The sequence below is a fragment of the Thalassophryne amazonica genome, chromosome 9 (genome assembly GCF_902500255.1).
Source record: "Thalassophryne amazonica chromosome 9, fThaAma1.1, whole genome shotgun sequence".
Taxonomy (NCBI): Eukaryota; Metazoa; Chordata; class Actinopteri; order Batrachoidiformes; family Batrachoididae; genus Thalassophryne; species Thalassophryne amazonica.
Window position 1 is genome coordinate 42,147,949 of NC_047111.1, and position 16,862 is coordinate 42,164,810.

At 40.5% G+C, this 16,862-nt stretch overlaps 1 protein-coding gene across 2 annotated transcripts in view; it reads right to left on the reverse strand.

Annotated features, from left to right (window-relative positions):
- The window catches only part of jade2 (jade family PHD finger 2), a 647,761-nt gene extending 632,103 nt beyond the window's left edge, over positions 1-15,658 (reverse strand). The window contains exon 1 of one of the 2 annotated variants that reach the window (XM_034177959.1): positions 15,001-15,658. The gene's annotated coding sequence lies outside the window, so the exon portion shown is untranslated. The remainder of the gene's footprint in view (positions 1-15,000) is intronic. The other variant, XM_034177958.1, reaches the window with a different exon arrangement.
- Between the last annotated feature and the right edge of the window lie 1,204 nt (positions 15,659-16,862).

The window sequence follows — 16,862 nt, forward strand, 5'->3', positions numbered from 1 at the left end:
CACAACCTGAAAAAAGTTCAGTGATCGCCTTCTTGAATTTGCGTTGCCTGAACCACAAAAACCTTTAAAAAAACAGCAGTAGAACGATTCTCCCATCACCCTGCTGGGAGAAGCTTTTTTTCAGCTACATTTCGGAGTGACGCCGACCGAGGGAGGACTGACGACTTGGTGGGATATTGATTGAACCGTGACAGCGAGCCAATCCGCATGGAGAAGCCGGCCTTCAGGCATCATTCCTGGGCAGAGCGAGGCAGGCAGCCGAGGTGATGAAGCAAACCCACTCAGTCCGAAATCTCCCACTTTTTGGATATACGAGGTCTGTCAATAAAGTAAAGGTCCTTTTTATTTTTTCAAAAACTATATGGATTTCATTCATATGTTTTTATGTCAGACATGCTTGAACCCTCGTGCGCATGCGTGAGCTTTTCCACGCCTGTCGGTGACGTCATTCGCCTGTGAACACGCCTTGGGAAGGAGTGGTCCCGCCCCCCGTCGGATTTTCATTGTCTGGAAATGGCGGAATGGAAAGGACTTTTTTCCATCAGAATTTTTTCAGAAGCTGTTAGAGACTGGCACCTGGAAACCATTCGAAAAATGACTGTGGAAATTTACATGTTCTCTTCAGGCAGTCATCTTTATAAATCTCATTGGAACGGCACCAAATAAAAGTTCCAGCATCATCACCTTGCCCAATGCAGATTCGAGATTCATCACTGAATATGACCTTCATCCAGTCATCCACAGTCCACGATTGCTTTTCCTGAGCCCATTGTAACCTTGTTTTTTTCTGTTTAGGTGTTAATGATGGCTTTCGTTTAGCTTTTCTGTATGTAAATCCCATTTCCTTTAGGCGGTTTCTTACAGTTCGGTCACAGACGTTGACTCCAGTTTCCTCCAATTTGTTCCTCATTTGTTTTGTTGTGCATTTTCGAATTTTGAGACATATTGCTTTAAGTTTTCTGTCTTGACGCTTTGATGTCTTCCTTGGTCTACCAGTATGTTTGCCTTTAACAACCTTCCCATGTTGTTTGTATTTGGTCCAGAGTTTAGACACAGCTGACTGTGAACAACCAACATCTTTTGCAACATTGCGTGATGATTTACCCTCTTTTAAGAGTTTGATAATCCTCTCCTTTGTTTCAATTGACATCTCTCGTGTTGGAGCCATGATTCATGTCAGTCCACTTGGTGCAACAGCTCTCCAAGGTGTGATCACTCCTTTTTAGATGGAGACTAACAAGCAGATCTGATTTGATGCAGGTGTTAGTTTTGGGGATGAAATTTTACAGGGTAATTCCATAATTTATTCCTCAGAATTGAGTGAGTCCATATTTTTTTTCCCCTCTGCTTGGTCTAAAAAAGTAATCGTTACTGACTGTCACAATTATTTTTCCTGATTTCTTATAGTGTTTCTTAAAGCCAGAAAGTTGCCATTTGAAATGACTTTAGTTGTCATGTCTGTGATCTGCTTTTTTTCTACAAAATTAAACAACTGAAGGAACATCCTCCGAGGCTGGTGATTCCATAATTATTGCCCGGGGTTGTATTTCTTAGACTTTATTTACATCAGTAAATTCAGAAATACAAACAGTGTGGTACTTCATAGTAAATCTGTGTCCGATAGGCAGTTCTCAAAAACTAATGCTGGAAGGAGACAAGTGAGAGAAGCTACCAAGACACAACTCTGAAAGAACTTTTGGCTTCTGTGAGTGGAGAAACTGGGAATAGTGTAACATTTTTATTTTTTCTTCATTTTACACGTCTAAATTTTTTTTCTGATTTGTGGTTGTTTCTGTTGCATTCCTAAAATTACAGAACTGCTATAAAGAAAAGTGTGAACATTTGACTGTTTTAAAACTTTGTGGAACAAATCCAAACACCAAACTCTTATAAAGAAGGAAAAAATACACGGACATGTGCAAGCAAACTTTGATATAAACTGAACAGAACAATGCAGGCTGATTTGACTCCCCATATTTTTTTGTATAAATAAATCAGAATATCGCATCCAAACACTTTTAGAGGAGGATTCCATACCCAATGATATTAAAAACTGTCTCAATCCAATAACAATATTCACAATAGAAACTTGGCACAAAGTAGCCAAACAATTAAAATTAAACAGGGAAAGAAAAGTACTAAAATGGATATTCTTCGGCCATGAATTTAAACCTGCAAAACATGACTCAACATTTAAGAATTGGAGTAATAAAGGTGTTACAGCAATTTGTACAGTTATTAAAAATAAGGAGATTAGAAGCTTTCAAGATCTAAAAGCATCATTTGGACTCATTGATCAGCATTTCTTTCGTTACCTCCAATTACGAGAGTACTACAATAAGGAAGTTAAATTAGAAGATGGGGGTGAAGAAAATGCAGTTTTAGAAACAATAACAGGTGCATATCAACAAAAAACACTCAAGATTATATCAAAACTTCACAATGGTATGATGTCATGCCAGAATGTTACAACTGTTAAAGTTATATGTTAAAGAAAAATGGGAACAAGAAATGATTATCACAATAACAGATCAGGAATGGTACAGGATATGCGAGTTGGCACAGTCTTCCACCACTTCACTAAAATGGAGGGAATTTAACTGGAAAAATGTAATTCGATTTTTTATAACACCTCGTATAAAGAGCAGACAGTTGTCAAGTCAACAAATCTGTTGGAGACTATGTGGAATGATCAATGTCAATCACACTCACATTTTCTGGGATTGTTCACAGATTGTGGCATACTGGACTTCAATTCACTCAACCCTGACACAAGTACTTCGGTACTCTGTCCCTTTCACACCAGCAACATTATATTTAGGACATGTTTCTGAAGTTGTTACAAATAGAGATGAATATTTAGTTAAAATTTTATTAACTTCAGCAAGAAAGGCCATAACAAGAAGATGGCTCAAATCTGAACCACCAAACCTCACTGAATGGATGGACATTGTACAGGAAATATTCACTATGGAGAAAATGACATTCACTCTGCGACTGAAAGAAGAGAAAATTATGGAAAAATGGGACCAATGGATTACATACCAAAATACACTTGTCACATAACATTTAAAATGCTATAATACTTTAATGGTTGCGGCTGTTCTTTTTTTGGTTTACTTTTCTTTCTATTTGTCTGTGTGCATTTATTTCTGTTAATATATTCAATCAAAACTGAAATGAAAAAGGGTTGTAATTTTCTATTGAAAACTCAAAATATTTGTGAAAAAAAATAAATCAGAATAAAATAAGAGGTAACTCACTTTGAAATGAATAAAACATATAGCTGTAGCTTAATAACTTTGAAAAATAACAAAAATCAGTAGCTTGTATTTTATTCTGACTCCAGTTTATTTTAGTGTGATGAAGTCATCCTTTTTCTTCTCATCAGTCACATTTTGTGCTTGAACACTACATGAAGCTTAAGATTGAACAAATACATACCTTTGGAAAATGACGGCTGTTAAAGTTCAGAGTTCTCACCTGCTTTTTGTGATCTGTGCCTTTGAACATCACTGAACAGCTTCTCCAACTCAGGGTTTTTTTTAACCCGTGTATGCATAATTTTTGCTCAGATCATTTATATATTCTAATTTTTAAGGATTTTTTTAAAAGGATATTTGGCTGTTTATTTCATCTCATGATCTCATAAATTCAGTATACGGCGCACACATGGTGTGAACAGGGCGGTGCCGTCGGACACGCACAGATAGACAAAGTGCAGTGAGAAGGCAGCTCCACGGTTTGGTTTGGGTTTTTTTTTTTTTTTTCTTACATGTTCACCCGGGTTAAAATCCTCTCTGCTCCGCACTCGCTGTCTCAGGTGCACTGATGGTTCTCAGCAGAATGTAACGTCTCGTGCCTCCGTTCAGGAATCTCCCTCCCCCACCCCTCCCTCCCTCCCTCGCAGTCTGCAGCCAGCTGATTCCGCGCGCACGCACACACACACACACAGTTCCTTTGGTAAACTGCGCATTTTAGACGGCTTTGAACAAGACGGCCACTGTTTTAATCGGCCGTCTTATCCAAACGGCAGGATGGCTCGCTGCCTAAAACTATGAATTGAGAGAAAACAAAGACTTGAATAAAATAAACGACTCATCGACTACTAAATTAGTTGTCGACAGTTTCAATAGTCGACTAGTCACGACTATGTCGACTAGTTGTGGCAGCCCTACATGTGATTTCTAGTTTTTTATTTTTAATAAATATGCAAAAATTTTAAAAATAAAAACTTTTTCAATTGTCATTATGGGGTGTTGTGTGTAGAATTTTGAGGGGAAAAAAAAATTTTACTCCATCTTGGAATAAGGCTGTAACACAAAATTTGGAAAAAGTGAAGCGCTGTGAATACTTTCCGGATGCATGCATACAATAACTACAAATCATTCAAAAACAATTCAGATGAGGTGATGTTACATTAATCACAGATTAGATAAACCTCTCCTACAGATTTAAAGGAGATGTAGAGAAAAAGGTAAACAAGAGTGGTAAACATTGAAAAACCTGAATTTATCAACATTATGAATCTGGTATAAGTCCTTAGAATGGTTTCAAGTCAGGTGGCAGTAATAACGTGGTTGACATTGTGGTTAGCTGGTTAGTAAACAGAGCACACCAGAGAGCTTTTGACATGACGGCTGGCCAACAAGCCTGCAGGCAGCATGCACACATGAATCCCTCAGCTCCGCCAGCCGCCATTCTCCTCTCACAGACAATTGTGAACCTCTCTAGCACACATGCACACACCCTGCAGCCTCGCTGCACATGGAAGGTGCAAGACTGAGGATCCACTCTGACATCAGTCATTCATGAGCACCGAACCCCCTCCCGTCCCGCCTCCCTTCCCCACGTAGCTGCTAATGTGATACAACACACCACGTGGTGGTCCTTACCCCCCTTTTTCAGCCAATCACAGCTCAGCGCGTATACAGCACACATACACACGATATAGTACACGTGTGTAGGTGCACGTGTGTTTTACGAGGCCTGCACACTTCAATTTCACATGACTGTACAGAGTCGCAGCGCTGATGCACATGTGGACCAATGTTTTTTTAATGCAGTCACATTTTCTCAGAGGCCAAGGCAGCATCGCCAAGTCATGTTTTTAATCAACCAACATTAAAATAAATGTAAAAAATCTAAAGCTAATTTCGGAGGACCATTTAAGAACCGTTCAGAAACAGGTCAAATGTGATTTCAAACAGTTTCAAGTGGTTTTTGTTCTAACAGTAAAACAGCAGAGGTCAACCTTTAGGTTTATTTTCCCTTGGCAAGTGGGTAGTCAGATTTCTTGTCTGAGGTGACTCTTTACTTGCTCCGGGCAATGTAGCAATTCTTGATATCAAGCCCAAAAAAAAAGGTCAGGTCTTCAAGCAGGCGCTGGTGCCGCAGATTGCAGCATCCACCAAACTATACCTTGGGTTCTCGATAGCAACCACAAACAACCCCAATCCCCAACTCTCAAAAGTAAACAAACAATCCATCTGCCACTGCCAGGAGAAATGTGGGCATTCCAATAAATGCATCTGATGATAAACAATTTAGAAAGTACTTACAAGTACATAGCTTTTTAAAAAGACAATAATAATAAAACCTGAACCCTCTTAAGAGCATTGACTAACCACACATCATATTCCTCCATAACACTAGGTGGCGGCAATACAAGTTACTTCTTCTCACAACCATCCCTAATAACCAAACAAGAGATGAAAATCAGTCTGTGAGACAGTCAACATCACAATCACTTGTGTACATAACTTTAACAAGCTCACCACAACAACCAGCATAAAACATTCTCAAGTGACAGATTAAATGAACAGTTAATGATCACTGATCATGCTACTAGCTACATACTTGTAGCATAATCAGCATTATGGCCCCTTTTAATTACTTTTTTGTACTCTTTTGCATGTTTTGGTTTGCTTGTTTATAAAATAAAAAAATATCAAAAACAAAAAGCTGTGTCATATCTGTGCAAGTGTATGAACACAGTCAGTGGAGGTTAATTAAATGATGAAGGGCGCACCAGATGAAAATCTTGCATGAGGACCAAATTGGTCGGGGCCGGCTCATGTCCAGGTCTCAAAACCACAGAATAAGACAGGAAACACCAGGACCCTAAAGACCTCGTCTAAAACCTATCCGCATCAACAAACACCTCACTAGCCCATGTCCCCAAAAGCTCTTGCTAATGTACATGTTAATGTCAATTAATGTGTTAGCATTACACAGTATATTATTGTTTCCTGCCAAGTTATGATTCAGGAGCATTGGCTAAAAAATACCCTTTCATCAGTCAGTTAGCTTCAGTCTATCACATTAAAACTCCTTGCTGTGCAGTTTCTGCCTTTACATCACAGGGTTGTGAATGCTAATCCAGTTGTCCTGTGTGGACATTTTCATTGCAACTTGAACTGGAGGCGAGAACGCACAGGTAGCACACTACTACATGCTAGCTTAGCTTTCTGGCGTCTAGAGCTATAGGGGGAAACAAAAGATCGCAAGCATCGCAATATCTCACCCACCTCCAGATACTACATTAATTTTCCAATACACAGATTAATAAACGATTTGCATTTCAGCTGTTTATGCAAAGCTCTTCTTGTGTTTCTTGTCTGTGGCCATATATTGGTCAGATTTTTTTTTTTTTTTTTTTTTTTTTAATTATCACATTTAATTAGGGCTTATTTTGTGTGTCTGTGTGTGCAACTTTTTATTTGACTCCCTCATAGCTGATATAGCCATTAGCTGCACGTCCTGTTGAACATTTTATAATATATAAACTTAAGTATGTTACTAAGGCTGAAACGATTAGTCGAGTAACTTAAATAATTCCATTACAAAAAGTGTTTGAGGCAAATTCTGTGCCTCAAAGCTTCACTTAACGCTGCAGTACAGATGCCAGGCCTGTGTGTGGCGCTGCAACGTCCCCAGAAAAAAAAGAAGACTAGAGCATAACAGCTAATCAAATTAGCAACAATAGCTACCGCTTTCCAACACAACACAGAGGGTAAAATAAAGCCTTTTAAGAGAAAGACGGTCCACGCTGATCATCTGAAATAGACTGCGCATTTAAAGTGAAGCAGTGCATTTGTCTATTTTCAAAAAACATGGGCCACTCTACGTGGGGAGTAACAATCGACCCGGCAGCTGGCTGCTGCCTCTCTCTAGCCGGTGTGAGGGGCTGTCAGACCGCGCGAGTCACAGCTCCGTCCCCGGCTACACTCACAAACAGCAGAAGTCCACTCTTTCTTCCATGTTTCCCTCAGACTCGCACTGAGTTTTTCGCTTTTAATTTCCGCTTTTTTGGCAACACACAACACTTCCGAAACACGGTAACTTAAAGAAAATAATAATAAAAAACTGACTGCGAGACTTGCATGTTCAACCTCCAGCTGAAATGCATCTGCTGAATCACAGAAAAAGGGATTAAAAAAAATTTTTAAAATCACGCAGGGACCCAGTCCACCAACCTTTATATATATAAAAAAAAAAAAAAAAAAAAAAAAAAAAATTAAAAATGGTTACATTTTACAAGTTGGTGAAAACAAAACAGAAAGCCACATCCCATCGCCATTTCAGCAAAATGTCAATACTTTGGCACAGTGACATTGTGCCATTGCTTAGGGAGAGTCCTGGACTATTGATGTTTAAAAACGCAACAGTACTTTTTATCCGATTACTCGATCGATAGAATACTCAATTACTAAAATAATCGATAGCTGCAGCTAGGGATGGGTATCGAGAACCGGTTCCTTTCGGGTATTGTTAAGAAATGATTCGATCCACCGAGATTAATAAGCTTTTTGCTTAACGATTCTGTTATTGGTCCTTCAGAGTGGCCGTTATTTTGGGGGGTGTTTGTCAGAAAAATTATGATTTCTCTACATTGATTACAGACCCTGCAGCGGGTCTGTAATCAACTTTTCTGCAGCGCGGCTTTGCTTTGAACCTTGAACCAATCAAAGTAGTGATTCGCAGATTGAAGCAGTGCTTCGATCTATTGCTTTGTTTATTTTTTCTTTCTTTTGCTTAATTTTCCCCTGCTAAAAGCCTAAAGAGCATACGTCTGAGTATTATTTACCTTTTTTATGTTAAACCGACCTGTTATGGTCTTCCGAAACAGCTGATAGATGTATTTTATAACTTAAAAATGGGGAGCGATGCTAACGCATTAGCATGTCTATGGCATTTTCAATGTTAAAAGTTAGCATTAAGCAGTTGCAGCTGTCATCACGTTCAGGTGCATTTGTTTTCAAACTAATATTTTTTTTATTTATTTGTGTTTATATATTAATAATCTAATGATTATTATATACAATATATACTTATTATATACAATTTTAGAGAAAGACAAAAAGAACCTGAATAAAAACAACATTCACACACACACGTGTTTCCTGTGAACACCTAGTGACTCTCACACCTCCATTTCATCCCTGTCTTATTTAAGTTTAAACAGTTTGTTTCGGTCAAACCATATTTTCAATGTGTTAATTTCTTCAGTGATTTCCTCTAGATCTATCTGCAAAGCTAGAAAACTGCTGCATCCTAGTAAGAGGTGAATACTACTGGAATGAATTTGAATAAGGAAAGTTTTTTTTTTTTCTCACCTAAATGGATGCTGCACTCACTCCAGTTTATTATCTGGAATAGTCCCAGATTGCATTTCAGAGCTTCTAGAATTCAAACATTTTCATGCAGGTGGTGTTGGGGGGGTAATTTTGGGTTTCAGCTTTTTGTTGTTGTTGTTTTTCACTACTTTCATCCCTGAATATGTCAATCGTGAGTCACTTTTGTGCAGATTAAAGTTACTAACTGGGACTCCTGTCTTGTTGCGAGAAAGAAAGGAGAATCGTCCTCCATTCTGTTCACACAGCTCCAAACGCTGCGCAGAGTCTAACTTGACTCTGCCGAGTCAAGTTAGAACGATAGCGTCCAGTCGGAATTAATAACTTCAAAGCGAAACACCGTTTTCTTTATTTTTATTTATGTCCAGAGATCAAGGATAAGGATACAGTGACCAATTTCATATTTATTTACTTTAAGACTCAATGAAATACACAGAAAACCTGTAAAGCCTACTTTTAGTACAAAATTCACGAGGTATCGATAAGGGAATCGATAATGGCATCGATAGATAAAATCTTATCAATACCCATCCCTAGCTGCAGCCCTATATGTTACCATCAGATATTCCTTTGGTATAATCCAGATCAGAGCCCCATGTGATAGAAGTGCTTTGTAAAAGTGGGTTTTTTGAAGCCGACCTGCAGTCATATTACTTTTTCAATCGCAACAATGTTTTATTAAGTGTTATATTTTGATGCGGCTACAGCTTAAGTTAAAATTAAAATACAATGCAGATTGTTTCCTTTTTTGAAAATTGACCAGAATAGTGGACAAACAGCACAGCTCTCTGATGTGAATGTGGGCAGGACAGCGGGATTTCTGTGCTCGAGTCTTCCATTACATGGCTCAGATCCATAAATTGCTTGGGCTTTGGCTCAATCATCCCACCCCTATGTGAAACTATGTCCGAATCATCATGCCAAAGTATGGGTCAAGCAAAGAAGAAAACTGCATTGACTCTGAAAACCTCAGTAGGGCGACAATCGATGAGGCAAATGATAAATAATTGGACTGACAAGCAGAAATGACATAAATTTAACAAAAATAAACACATCAACTCCCATCCCCATCAGTGATAGTGCAAGACATTTTTGCACATAATATATAATAATAATAATTATGATCATGAATCAGATTCTAATACTTTGAAAAAAAAAAGATTATCCAATAATTTATCATCTTCATCAGGTTACTATTTGTAATTATAAGAATAAAGTAATTTTGCCAAAAAGCCAGGAGCTTCATACACTAGATATCCCAAATATATAGTGTATTATTTTTTAAATTACTGTATAAATTAAAGATGCATACAGAGAAGAAATCCTATTTGGAGAGATTTCACATGACGTCACTATTCATAGCGGAGCTGCACAGCACCATGACGGACCACCTGTGCTGCTGTCATAAGACAGATAGGTAGACATTTAAGGTAGACTGGATTTGGATAAGATCATAGTGCTACATTATAGTTTTATGTTGTCTTGTTTGCACATTCTGCTTCTATAAGGTCCACTGTTACCAAATACAAGCACAAAATACTCATGGACCATAGCACCATTTCCATTTATGTTGTTGGAAAAAAAAGGGGGGGATATTTGCTGTTACTGGGAATGACTGAGAAACCTGCACTGCAACCTTTGTATTCCATTTTCATATTATATTGCACTGTTTTGTATTGTTTGAACATAGCACCTTTTTATTATTCATATTGTGGCTGCTGTCAGGACTTTCTAAAATATTGTGCACCAAAATCTGAACAGGAACTCTGTTTTATTTATGTTATTTCATGTGCATTTGTTTCTGTGTTTGATCAGCAATTAAACCTTAAAGGTCTGTCATTCGGGTGTTGTCCATTTGGAGTGGTGTGTGCCAAAACAATCTCACCAAGGGCACCAAAATGGCTAAAGCAAGTTTCTTTTTTCCTTGGGGAGGTCATCACAACACATACAATATGGATCTGTAATTTGGCACCAGTTTTACATTGGATGCAACTCCACATTACATAGAGAATGAGCATAAACTGGGAACCTTCTGCTTTGAAGACAACACTTTATCTGTGTACTATATAGTATGTATTGCATTATGTATCGTTTGAATGTCTGAAAGGAAAATGGTGGATTGTCCCCTCTGGGGCAGGAGAGAGTTAATTCCCCAGGTGGAGGACTTTAAGTATCTCAGGGTCTTGTTCACAAGCGTGGGTAAGTTGGAGCACAAGATCGATAAACTGATTGGGGCGGCATATGATGTTTTACAGACACTGTACTAGGGATAGACTGATTATTGGTCTATCCCTACACTGTACCCGACTGTCGTGGTGAAGAAGGAGGTGAGCCAGAAAGCAAGGCTCTCTATTTACCAATCAATTTATGCTCTTATCCTCACCTATGGTCATGAACTTTGGGTAATGACTGAAAAAATACACAGCTACAAGCGTCGGGAGTAAGATTCCTCCGTCAGGTATCTGAGCTTACATTCCTGGATAAGGTGACAAGCTTGACTTTCCGGGAGAGAGTCAGAGTAGAGCCGCTGCCTCTTTGCATTGAAAGGAGCCAGATGAGGTGGGTCAAGCATCTGGTGAGCACGCTCCCTTGGTCATCTCACAAGTACCTTCCACTGGGAGGATGCCCCAAGGAAGACCCAGGACATGCTGGAGGGATTATAGTTCCCAGCTGGCATGAGGATGCCTTGGGATCACCCAGGAGGAATTACAAGACTTGGCCAAGCATAGGGAAGCGTGGGGAAAACTGCTTATTCTGCTGCCACCATGACTCAAAATCAGGATGAGCAGCAGAAAATAAATACATTTCAAACATACTACACAATATGTATCATACTGAAATATATCACAATATGTATCATACCCTAATGTGCATCAGATCACAATACATCATATAATATGCAATCCCACTATGTATTGTATTACACCATGTATCATATCACAATGCATTGCAAACAGTCATATCATGGCCCATGTATCACGATGCATACTGTATTGTGGGGTCCATGCCAATACCCACCCCAACTGGAATTAGGTGCTACCGTATTTTCCACAGTACAAGTCGTACATGTCAACAAATGCCTCTTGAAGAGGAAAACATACAAGTCCCACCAGAATCGAAGTTGCAGCACCTCTTAAACTAAGAACAAAACCGCAACTTATAGGCCAGAAAATACAGTAGGTATAGCGGCCACGTTTTAAAAAGCCTTTTACCTGCAGCAGTGCAACATCAGTAATCAAGATAATAATGAAAGAGGTTGACAATTTCTTTAAAAAAAAATAAGAATCCATTTTATTGATTATTAGTTGTTGCAGCATTGGATGAAGGCTGATCAAGAGCTGGGGCGATGGATGGTGCGAGGGGACAGATGATGGCTGGTTGGATGCTGTCATCAAAAGCAAATGCAAAATGAAAACGGCTGTCATGCCTGTTCACTCGCCTTGTAAACAGTCTCTAAGCGAGAGATGTGAGCCTCACAGGAGGAGGGGAGAAAGAGAGAATGAGTGAAAACAAGATAGCAGTGCATCAGGGGAAGATATGAAAGACGGAGAGAGCGAGCGAGTTGTTATGCCCCCACGCACCATCGCTCATCTCCGGTTTCATACCCAGCGGGAGGAGGGTTTGTGTGCGTGTGTGTCAGAGAGAGAATTTCTCAGGAGAGAGTTTGAAGAGCGACAAGCGGGGTTACGTGCACCCGCGCTCAAATGTGCAGGAAAGAGAGAGGGAGAGAAGCAAACAGTTTGACTTCTGGATGTGCAACTGTGTGCACACACTCCTGTCATAACGGGAATGTTTAACAAGTCCCCAGATGATTCCAGCTTAATTGATTCAAGGCTAGAGCCACTCCAGGCTCACATGTGCCATCCAAAAAAAAAAAAGAAAAAAAAAAAAGAAGGCATCAGGATAAATTGCTCCATCCATTAATGATCGGCACAAATACTCTGACACAAGGCTCATGAGGCCATTACAACCAGTAGATGGCCACGATATACCGCTAAACATCACATCAGAGGCACACGCCCCACTTACCCATCAATCCCGCGCATATCTGACATCACATTGTGCAACCACAGCTCAAGTTAACCACATCGGTTATGTGATGTCTAAAGTTTGTCTGAATGTAGGTTGTGTTCAAATGTCCACCAGAGAACTCAGCATGGTCAACGTTACAAAGAATCCATCAGGATCAACACCAACATGTCCGTCCACTGCCAGATCTCAGCAAATGTTCTCTGGATTTCCTTTTGCCACCAAAACCACCAACTGTGTCAAAATACAGGAAGAAATTTAACTGTTCTTAAGTTAATATCTCAGCAACTGCACGCTGGATCTCCTTCAGATTTAGGAGAATGTTGGCACAGACACCAGCTGTGACACCTGACAAGTTACAGCCAAACAAATGTTCTTACTCCAAATATTGAGGTTAGTGGTTGGCACTGAGTGCAACCTTCAGGTTTCATGGACATCATCGCATTAAGCCATCCTGGCTATCTCAGGCACCCAGTGGAATAGTCGATCAATTTCTCCAAACCTTTACAGCCAATCGCCACAAAATTTGGAGTGAAGTTCAATGCCAATAAGAGAAAGAGAACAGTAAAAACTGGTGTTGTCGAGGATTCCAATGTGGATTGTAGATCATTTTTTAATATAGTGACTTTTAGGGGGACAACTTTGACTTTTTCATCAGTTTCTGGAAAACTGATGCCTTCATGGACGTTCCATGATAGACCACCTGACTAAGTTCTCCCAAGCATCGACTCTGCACAGCTCCTGCAAGTTTCAGCTGAGCCTCAGTGGCTGCCACGCAAGGCTGGGCCAATTTGAGAAATGCTGATTAAGCTCCTACTGGTTCAAAATATTCAGCAGCTAGGCTGGACTCCCAGCCACCAGAGCTTTACACACTCTGCACAAGGTGGCCCAGCAAGGCCTTGGAGCAATTCACTACTAAAATTTCAGTTTCAGCACCAAAAAAATTTAACCTGAAATACTGAGTTGAGGACAGTCTGGATCAGGTTCACCCAGAATTACTCCGGTGTTGCAGACCAAACAGTCCCCCCTAAACATTGGTCCGCCCTGCCTCCACTGTGCATGCATCATTTCAGACCACAGCAGCACGTCTGAGTCTCTTCACCCAAAGCGATAAAATGGATTAATAGTCATCAGATGACAGGGTAAAACCTCTCAAATCATTCTAAAGTCAGTTTTAAGCAGAAACAAGATCGTTTTTAAGCAGAAACGAGGCGATATTTTCCGTAACGCTTTGAAATGACAGAAGCCCAGTGAACGCAACAGCTAGCAGCTTGTATGGCTGCGTTGCTCTGATCGCTTCATCTGTCTTTTATGATGAAATCATGCTAAATTTATGTGGAAATGATTGTTGTACAAAAACTTCAGATATCCGTCGCTGAGATTGATGATGACTGGAGTGTAGTCTGAAGCAGAAACGAGGTGATAATCAGTGAAGCGCAGCTGATGACGCATGCACAGTGAAGGCAGGGTGGATGGATTTTTAAGGGGGACTGTTCGGTCTGCGACACAGGGTCATCCCATCTGGTCCCAAAACAATGACTTTTCTGGACTTTTTCCAAGTGGTGTCCCTGCTGGAGAGGACTTGGCGCCAAATGCAACCAGTGGAGAGGTGCTTGGACAAAAAAAAAAAAAGGTGCCAAAGTCAGCCTGGTGTTAAGAGCTGCTTTACACCAAAATATGCACGCAGTGATGCAACTTGTATTGCATCACACTATGAATCAGAATTCAAAACACCAGGCTTGGCTTGGTTTAGCCTTTGTAGTTTTTGTTTTGACTGGGGATGAGGATGCAACAGTCCCAGTAGTCCCACCCGGAGGTACAAACAGAGATATAAAATTCAAAAAGGTAAACAACAGCCACTCCCCCTCCTCTACCAAAGACAATCTGCACAGGAGGAAGAGGAGGAGGAGGCAGAGAGGAGTTGCGCTAATTCCTTGATATGTGCATGCGCAGCCTTCCCAAACCCGCTGTTTATTCCCCCTCCTTTCTTTTCCTGAAGAGTGACGGAACCTGCAATTCCTACGAGGACTGTTGGTGCCACCACCCTGCAGCTCTGCACGGCACGCACGAGCAGCACAACTTCCAACTAAAATAAAACACACTCGGCTTTCACTGTGGGGCCAAGTTTTCACCTGGAACCCGACTGTCGGTTCGTCCCTGTCCGTTGACCGCCACTGACAAGCCCACTGCAAAAAGTGCGTGCAGAGCCGCCGTTAGCCGACTTAGCACAGCGGTAGCATTAGCTGCAAAGTGGACTTGAGCGCTTCAGAACTGTGTTTTCGGAGAGGCTGGATCGCCCGTGGTGGTGGTGGTGTTGGTGGGTATTTTTATTTACCTTGAAGGCAGTCAGCTTGGGGGTGCAGAACCGTCCTCAGTCCCACAGATTAGGAGATCATCGGGAGCCAGGCGCATGTAGTTTACCACCGGAGGCTTTAGTTTGACTCCACGCTGGGTGACAGGACCGTCCCCTCCCTTCTCCTCCTCACCCTGCGTGGTGACAGCGAACACGCACCGACCCGAGTCCTAATGCGAAACCATTAAAAAAAAACAGCCAAAAACAGGAGGAAAGAAGGAGAGAAAAAAGTGGCAACCAGAGCGAGTTTCTTCCAGATTCCAGGCGTTAGTCGCCGCCGCCGCCGCTGCTCACACACACGCGTGTCGCATTTTTGCACGAATGTGGTGTCAAAATATCCCCAGTGTGTGTGTGTGTGTGTGTGTGTGTTTTCCTCCCCGGTGCCAGCGGTACAGGAGCAGGGGGCGGAGAAGCAAAAGTCGGAGCAGCAGCAGCAGGAGGAGGGGTTAAAAAAAATAATCCAGAAAAGGATGCTTTATTTCCCCCCTCTTTAAAATTATTAGCAGGCAGTTTGGTGACGTTCCCTCGTAGAAAAAACAAACATCCGCCCGAGCTGGTCGCTGGAGCTGCTTTTCCTCAGAGGAGGCGAAAACACACACGGAGAGGAAAAAAAAAAGAGCTCCCATAATCAGCTTGAAAACTCTTTTGGCGCCATATTTATGGCGTACTTTCAATTCGGAGTGTTAGCGCACTTCCTCCTGTGACAAACACGAGCACTGCGCCTCTGAGAGGACGATCAGGGAATCGAACCTTTCACCTGCAGCCTGCAGCCTGCCTGATGGTTCGCCCCTCCCCCGCCCCAATTCACGCTCAAACTTACGGTCAGAGTTGGTTTTAAATTAACTACGCAATAAAGAGAGAGTCATTATTTTCCAAGATTCGTCCAAAAATAAATAAGCATTAATAATACTAATTATTATTATTATAAATATAAAAACTACAAAGGCACTCAGAGCAAACAAACTATTGGTTCAGTGTGATAGTTATATGGGGCGACCCGTGCCATAGGCAATGTATGTATGTAGGGCAACCGTCAAGGGCACCAAATAAATCCATTATTCATTGAAACAAAAAATAAAAAAAAAATCAGGATTTAATAAAGTTTCAAACTCTTCAGATATTGTTTAAAGCTAAAAAATACACAGTTACCTGTAAATATTCAGAGTCTGTTTATCAAAAGGGAAAATCAATATAATCTGAGAGGTTTGTATTGTTTTCAAATTCAAAATTTTCGTACAACATTAAAAAGATTTTGTTTCTGTGAGTGGAGTAAAAACATGGAATAACTTGCATCAAAAACTTAAACAATGCCAAACAATTCATCATTTTTTTTTTTTAAATTTAAAAGAATATATTTTTTCCAAGTACAGTGAGGAAAATAAGTATTTGAACACCCTGCGATTTTGCAAGTTCTCCCACTTAGAAATCATGGAGGGGTCTGAAATTTTCATCTTAGGTGCACGTCCACTGTGAGAGACATAATCCTACAAAAAAAATCCGGAAATCACACTGTATGATTTTTTTAATAATTTATTTGTATGTTACTGCTGCAAATAAGTATTTGAACACCTGTGAAAATCAATGTTAATATTTGGTACAGTAGCCTTTGTTTGCAATTACAGAGGTGAAACATTTCCTGTAGTTTTTCACCAGGTTTGCACACACTGCAACAGGGATTTAGGTCCACTCCTCCATACAGATCTTCTCTAGATCTTTCAGGTTTGGAGTTTCAGTTCTAGGGAGGGAGATTGACAGTCATCTGATGTTTCTTCCACTTTCTAATAAATAACCATAACAGTTGTTGTCTTCTACCAAGCTGCTTGCCTGTTGTCCTGTAGTCCATC